Source organism: Pinus tabuliformis, chromosome 5_2 (assembly GCF_031772625.1).
Source record: "Pinus tabuliformis cultivar Carrire ecotype Pingquan chromosome 5_2, CPIR1, whole genome shotgun sequence".
NCBI classification, from domain to species: domain Eukaryota; kingdom Viridiplantae; phylum Streptophyta; class Pinopsida; order Pinales; family Pinaceae; genus Pinus; species Pinus tabuliformis.
This window is the reverse complement of record NC_142306.1, coordinates 488,035,855-488,044,033: the sequence shown is the minus strand read 5'-3', so window position 1 is coordinate 488,044,033 and position 8,179 is coordinate 488,035,855.

Genomic DNA, 8,179 nt, shown 5'->3' with positions numbered 1-8,179 from the left:
CATTGGAGTCCATGGTTGTTCCTTCAATTTTTTTTTGAGTTTTGATCAATTTTTGAACCTCTTGATTGCTGACTTTAGTCTCTTGGATCATAAGAATATCTGGCCATTTCTATTTTATTATGTCTCGTATTATTGATTTTCAAAGCGGATCCCAGATCCCTACTATTTCAAGAGACCGAAATCATTATTTACTAGATTTATGGTGGGTCCCTCCATTTCCTTTGCTGCTACCTCGTCCCTTATTTCTTTGTTGGATTTCCTTATGACTTTTTTCGGCTGTTCCCATTCTTGGTTGTTTTATTTTACTTCGTTTCTTGTAAGAATTCGGTCAACTGTGGGTGGGGGAGAGAATGGGCTCTGGGTGGGGGATGAGATGATGGCTAATGCATTAGCTTGGGAAGGAGAATGAGGGGATGGCAGGTCTTCTCCCAGAAGTTCGAATGGATTTGAGGAAGGATTTGCTGGAGGGGCCGTGTTTATTGGGGGGATAGAGGCTGTTGCATTGGTTTCATGAGGCTGAGAGGAATTAGTGGCAGCTTGTTTATTATGAGGTTTCTTTCTTTTTACTTGTTCCCAAGTATCTTCTTGAGCTTCAACATTCTCAACATTCTCTACTTCTTTTAGCTTACTACATCTATTTGCAAAATGACCGTATTCATGGCATACCTTACATTTGAATGGGATTTGTTCGTAGTCCAGCTGCTGGATGTGTGTCCATTGATCCACCTTGATTTTAATAGCCTCTGGTAGCCCTTTCCCCAGGTCTACTTCCACGCAGATTCTAGCACAGGCGTGCATATTATCTTTTGGTTCACATCTGTCTATGTACTTGCCTACCACATTTCTGATTGCTTTCACCGACTCATTGCCCCAACAGTGAAGGGGAAGATGAGGCAACCTGACCCAAACCAGAACAACACTTGGGATGTCCATCTCTGGATCAAAATCTGGAGACCATCTGTTCAAATATAAGCCTCTTGAATCCATAAAATAGGGTCCATTTCTAAATATTAGATTCCTGTCTTCCTTAGTTTCGAATAGAAAAGTAAAATATCCCCTTCCACAGAATCTTATGGCTATTTTCCCTTGGATATTTGCACTCCAGTTTCTCTCTACCCATTTTTGGACTACTCTGGGAGAGGGCCACAACCCTGTAAATTGTCCCACCAAACCACGTTCAGCTAAAGAGATAGCAGCTTTTCTGGGGAGTGTTGGAGGTAATGAGATCTTTGGAATGTCTGCTAACTTCTTCACGAATTTACTAGCGGTTGGCCTAGCTTTTGGAGCTCCATTTTCTGCTAATAGAGAAGCAAAGGTTGCTTCGTGATCATCTGTTCCTTGCTGGGAGGAAGAATCTCCCCCTGCAGAGAGGGGCATAGTGAGGGAGAACTCAGCAGCAGGAGGCTGCCAAGAGGAAAGAAAACAGCAGGAGGCTGCGCAGTGAGAGGAAATGCATTAGAGAGGGGGCAAGCCCGAGCTTAGGAGAGCTCAACAGCAGGAGGCTGCCAAGTGGAGGGGCTGCAAGAGATAGTAATGGCTGCTAGGTCAGGCCTGCACGTGTGGGAGCTCTCGAATTCAAAAAACTATCGGTAACAGTGAAGAGATTTTATTATTGGCTGAATTTGAAGAGGGATGTAGCAGAGTTCGTGGCTAGATGTTTTGATTATCAGGGAGTGAAAGCATAATGTAAGCATCCAAGTGGACTGCTATAGTTGATCGCGATTCCACAGTGGAAATGGGAGGTTATTTCCATGGATTTCATTACAGGTTTGTCGAAGATAGTGAGACAACATGATTCCATTATGGTTATTGTGGACAGGTTGACAAAGGTTGCACATTTCATTATGGTGAAGTTTACATTCTCATCTAGTGATGTAGCACAGGCATTTATCCAAGATGTGGTCAGATTGCATGGTGTCCCAAAGAAGATTGTGTCAGACTGTGATGCAAAGTTAACTTCCAAATTTTGGAAGGAGTTGTTTGTAGGTTTGGGCACAGATTTTTCCTTTAGTACGACTTTTCATCTGCAGATAGATGGACAAACAAAGAGGGTCAATAGGATACTGGAGGACATGTTGAAGATGTATGTGTTTTGGCTTGGTATTTTGGTATATGCTTTGGTATATGTTTGATGATGTTGGTGCTGGATAATAGTGAGCTCAAGAAGGTGATCTTGAGGGAGTTTCATGTGAAGATTGTGTTAGACTGGGATGCGAAGTTAACTTCCAAATTTTGGAAGGAGTTGTTTGTAGGTTTGGGCACATATTTTGCCTTTAGTACGACTTTTCATCCGCAGATGGATGGACAAACAAAGAGGTTCAATTGGATATTGGAGGACATGTTGAGGATGTATGTGTTTTGGCTTGGTATTTTGGTATATGCTTTGGTATATGTTTGATGATGTTGGTTTATGTTTGTACCGGATAACAGTGAGCTCAAAAAGGTGATCTTGAGGGAGTTTCATGTGAAACCGTATTCGGGTCACCCAGGGTATCAAAAGACACTGACAACAGTGAAGAGATTTTATTATTGGCCAAATCTGAAGAGGGATGTAGCAGAGTTCGTGGCTAGATGTTTTGATTGTGAATGAGTGAAAGCATAATGTAAGCATCCAAGTGGACTGCTATAACTGATCACGATTCCATAGTGGAAATGGGAGGTTATTTCCATGGATTTCATTACAAGTTTGTCGAAGATAGTGAGACAACATGATTCCATTATGGTTATTGTGGACAGGTTGACAAAGGTTGCACATTTCATTCTGGTGAAGTCTACATTCTCATCTAGTGAAACTCCCTCAAGATCACCTTCTTGGCAAAGGAGTTTTGGCTTGGTATTTTGGTATATGCTTTGGTATATGTTTGATGATGTTGGTTTATGTGCATATGTATATGGATGTAAATACCGCCACGATATGTGTTATAAAGCTCCACTATACGGTATGTTGTTATGATTTCATGTTATTATGTTGTTATGTTGGTTTGCTTCTTAGCAAGGTGATCATTGTAAATACTACATCGAGCTAAGTTATAAAGCTCCATCGGCAATATATATTTTTCTTACAACAATTTTGTGGTTATAGGTGTTGTTGAACACCGAGGATGGTTTTCCACCAAGGGGGGGGTTTGTAACAACCCTGGTGAAAATTCCATGTAATAAAAGTAAATAAAGGCAAAATAATAACCACGGATGATGGGACACTTATTCCAAGCTGAATGTTGGGCAGAATCCTAGTGATGGGGATCACTTGTGATTGTTTATGGCTAAGGAAATTGGCAAAGGTAATAGATAAGGCTTTGGAAAGGCAAAATGACATTTTTGGCACATTTATTTATGAAAATAATGGAAATTAGGAGAAAATGGAGGTGAAAGGTCACAGGTTACATGTGAGGAGGAAAATGAAGAAAATAGAGGCCTCATTCATAAAAAGGCTTCTGAGGATCAATTGATAACATTTTTTCAGTTCAGTGTTAGAGCTCTCTCATTATTCTCTCTCGCTCTCATACTCTTGGAGACTTAGATTTTTCTTGGAGCACTCTAGGAGGGTGTGGCATACTTGTATTTTTGGAGCAAGAAGGCAACGGAAGAGCAGGAAAGCACAAGAAGGCATCGGGATCAACAACTACATCATATTTTCTTGCAAGTACCGAGTTGCATGTATGATTTCTTCACTAATTTTGACATGCATGTTATATGCATGTGGAAATTTGGTTGTGATCTGTCATTGGCATGGAGGATGGCAGGCGTTTGTAGTGGATTGCCTAGCCTTTCCATTTCCTAGATAACCATGGTGATTGTGGGTTACTTTCATTGTTTATTTTTGGTTAGTTTTCATGTTTCCTTAGCTTGGGTTGAGTTACTAGTCCTAGAAGCCCTGGTTGGACAAACGCTCTAGAAGACCTCTAACAGCTTGGGTTGAGTTATTAGTCCTGGAAGCCTTGGTTGGACAAACGCCTTGGAATCCATGGGTGGGTTGAGTTACTAGTAATGGAAGCCCTGGTTGGAAACACGCTCTGGGAGGCTTGGATGGAACCAATCTAATGTTGGTTTTGTGATGTTTGACCGTGAGGTGGAATCACTGTTTGATGGGTTGAGGTGGATGGCCTCTAGAAGCCCTGGATGAGTTTTGATTGATGTGTTCTATGAGCTCCCACATTCATACTTGGAATATGGCACAGGGGTGAATCACTGAAGAGAGATTTGGCTCAACCATTCTACGGTTGGGTGGAACGTGGAAGTCCCATCCCGGGTTTGGATTTTGCACCATTAATGAAAGGTTATTTCTCCTAGTATTTATATGAGTATCATGATGGATTATATGTAGTGTATATGGTTGTGATTTCATTGACATTTTTGTCCCTATTATGTTGGTTATGTATGTGTTTTATGACAACGTCCATGTGTGGCTCTCATAATATTTTTACTTGTAATTGAATGATCAATGTATCTATGACCTAATGGATGGAATGATAGTTGATGTGTTGAGGCATCAATGGTTCTTAGCGATTCTCAGGTAAGTATGAGACCCCTATGCTCAGAGCTGTTATTTACACCTACATATTACATATTCACGATATGTTTGACGAAATGCCTGTCATGGCTAATAGGGGTCTAGACAAGGTCTTGAACAAGTATTTGTTTTAGTACTGTCATTTCCATGTTATTTTACTGATTTGAAGAGATAGTTCAATTCTGGGCATTGACTTGGGCTCTGGGCCTGAAAAAGTGGCTCAAATCCTGGAGTCGCTAGCACAACACTGATAGATTTGGTCTCTAGTCGCTAGTAGGTAAGCCTGTGAGAGCGACTTTGGGTTTCTGGTCGCCCTCATGCCTATAACATGAGATTGGCTGAGGCTTAAGTTGTCCAAACGTTCAGTGGGACCCCAAGGCAAGCTGTCTAAAGTATTGGATTGGTTCATTAGGGTCCCGTAGCTGATGATTAATGTTTGTATGGTGTGTTTTCGTCGGTTACACTTCCTTAATGTGACTTAGGAGGTCGAATCATATCATAGTGGCCTCTTGTCACATGTTTACCCCGACTGGTCGATTGCTTGTGTAGATGTGGGAGGAGGGTGTTACATGGTTTTTGACATGCATGGATTTGCATGTTGGTGTATGGTTCTCTTGCTGTCGATGGCATGGTTTTTCTTGGTTATGACAGTGGTTTTCAGCCTAGCCTTGCCTTTTCCAGATGCCATGGTGTGTTGAGATGTTTTACTCAGTTTTGAGCTTTGGCATTGTCAGATGGATTTCGAAATCCGAGGCAGAGGTGGTCTCAAGGTTCATTCCCAAAGGCCTGGGAATCACTTGACCAGTTTTGGTGGGATACATGGTAAATCCTGAGGGAGGAGTCTCGGTTTAGCGCCTAGTGATCTGGTGTAGATTATGGTAAATCCTGAGAGGCTAGTGTCTCAATTTAGGACCTAGTGATCCAGGATTGGATTGTGGTAAAGCTTGAGAGATAAGGAGATGAAAAATTCCTCAAGGATAGTGATGGATTCCAGATGGAATTCCAAGTTTGGTTCAGTTTTGTGATCGGAGCACCGGTTTTGGTGTGATCACAGTTTGGTGAGGGTGGAGGTGGTTTAACCTCTGGATTCCCTTGGTTGTTTTTGGATTGTGTTATCTATGAGATCCCACATTAATGCTTGGAATATGGCATGGGGGTGACTAGATGAAAGAAATATTTGGTTCAACCATGTCTATAGTCAGGTGGTACGTGGAAGTCCCAAACCTGGTCGGATTTGCCTATGGTTAATAAAAGCTAAGTTCTCTTGCTTTTGTACTTGTTTATATGTGGATTTAATGGTTGTTATCTCACTGTTATTTCCATGGTTTTATGTTGGTTATAAGCATGGTTAATTGACTAGTTCATGTCATGGTTACTTCATGTATTTACTTGTAATGGTTAAAATGATGGATGCAAGACCTAATTGATGTCATAACAGTTCAAGGGAGAAGGTGGTGATCCTTCTTGTCATGTTTCATAAGAGTTTTCAATCATTCATGTTCTGTCTTGTATCCTAGACCTGTAGATTGCATTGATGCCAAGTGTTTGACAAAATGTCAGTCCCAGTTGGGGATGGTCAGGCCTAGTCCTGAAGTTGATTTTTGGTTTATTAGTCTTGTCATCATGTGTTTAATGGATTCTAGAAGTTACAACAAGTTTTGGGTAGTGGCCAGAATTATGGGCTAGAAAAGTGCCTTAAATTTCACGGATGCTGGCACAAGTGTGTTGGGAAAAGTCCCTAGACATAGGCATACAAGCTTGTGGGAGTGTCCAAAGGTCCTTGGACACTGGCATGCCCATAACATGAGAGTGTCTAAAGGTAAAGAGGTCTAAGAACTCAATGGGACCCAGGGGCAAGATGCCTGAGTGGTTGGGTTGCCTCCTAGGAGTGTTGTTGCTAATGTGGAAGGTATGGTTGACGTGTTTCCATCGATTCCATTTCCTTAAGGTCACAAAGCAGGTTGAATCCTACCATAGTAGCATCTCGTCACATGTTTATCCTCATTGGCCGGTTACTTGGGTAGATGTGGGAGGAGGGTGGTTATAGATTGGCATCAGAGCATGGTTCACCCCTTAGACTGGATAGTTTGTGTGTTGGTCGTGCATTCATGTCGATTTCATGTGTGTTAGTCATCCTTGAATGCTTCTTGCACATGCATGGTATTAGTCATGGTCATAGTGATGTCACCATGGGAATAATGATGTCAATGTGTGAAGTGTGTTGTCATGGGTGTATGATTAGGTACATGTTGTTTATGTTTGCGTACAATCAATATAAAATGATATGGTTGTTGTTGTTATGCATGAGGTCATGGCATATGTAGTTGATATGGTCATGCATTAATGACCAGACTCTAGCTAGAATGATGGACATATGGTTACATGCTTATGTGTTATATTTTATATGTTGTCATGATTATTTCATACATGTGTCATTCTGATTTGTTGATCTTACAAACAAGGTATCCTCCCCGAAGTATACTGAGGTAAGTTGAATTATTGTGATTTGGTTTAGCTGACATAGTATGCCTTACAGGAAAGAGATCAAAATGGCTAGAAAGATGGTAGACTACAAAGACTCTCCCTATGAATCAGATGAGCAGTGTGGTGTTGGGCACTCTTCTGATTTGGAAAATACATTGAGAATTTTGAAGGAAGAAATAAGGAGTTGTAAGGCGGACAGTGACAAAATCATGCAAGCATAACAGAAACAACAAGAGGTTAATGCAATACAACTTCAAAGTTTTTTAGAATTGTAGCAATAGGGACCACTTCGGATCAGCCATGAGCAGGGGGACAAAACTAATGGGCCATATGGAATTCGGTATTATGGTGGTCACAGGTTGGACAAAGACGACACAATCAGAGATGGCAGGTTGTTGGACACTTCGGATAGGAGAGGTGATGGACACAAGTACTATTCTAGTTCTGGTTCAGACATGCATCATGATCGTCATCGTTATCATCCTTATAGGAGGAGTGATAGGGGATACTTTCTGGATGAGTTTAAGAAATCAAAGCCACCTACCTTTGATGGAGAGATGAATAAATCACAAGATGTAGAGGCATGGTTTCTTGGTATGAGGAAGTTCTTCAGATTGCATTAGTATTCAGAAAATATGAAAGAAAAGATAGTCACTTTTAGTCTAAAAGGTAAAGTAGATATTTGGTGGGAAGATGTGAAGAATGTTAAAGGCATACATGAGGATGATTTGACTTGGCATGAGTTTGAGAGTCTCTTCAAGAAGAAGTATTTGTCGGAGAGATATATTGATGACAGAGCTAAGGAGTTTTATAAGTTGCAGATGGGTTCCATGACAGAAGATGAGTATACCAGCAGGTTCTTGGAGCTGTTGAGATATGTGCCTTACCTCAAGGAGGAGAAGGCTAAGGTTCAAAGATTCATCAGTGGATTGCCAGTAGCATACAATGACCATATTGATTTAGACGAGCCTAGATCATTGGAGGAGGCCATCTGAAAGTTGAAACATTGTTATGTCAGTCAAAGTTCAAAGTTGAGCCTAAGCGTGACTTGAAATGAAATGAGAAAGCTAAAGCAAAATGGCCAGAAAAGTGAGGAAGACCTCAAGATGAAAGTGATAAAGAAAATGTAGTCACTTACAAGAAGTTCAATACAACTGAGAAGGGATATGGAGAGCAACAGGTTAG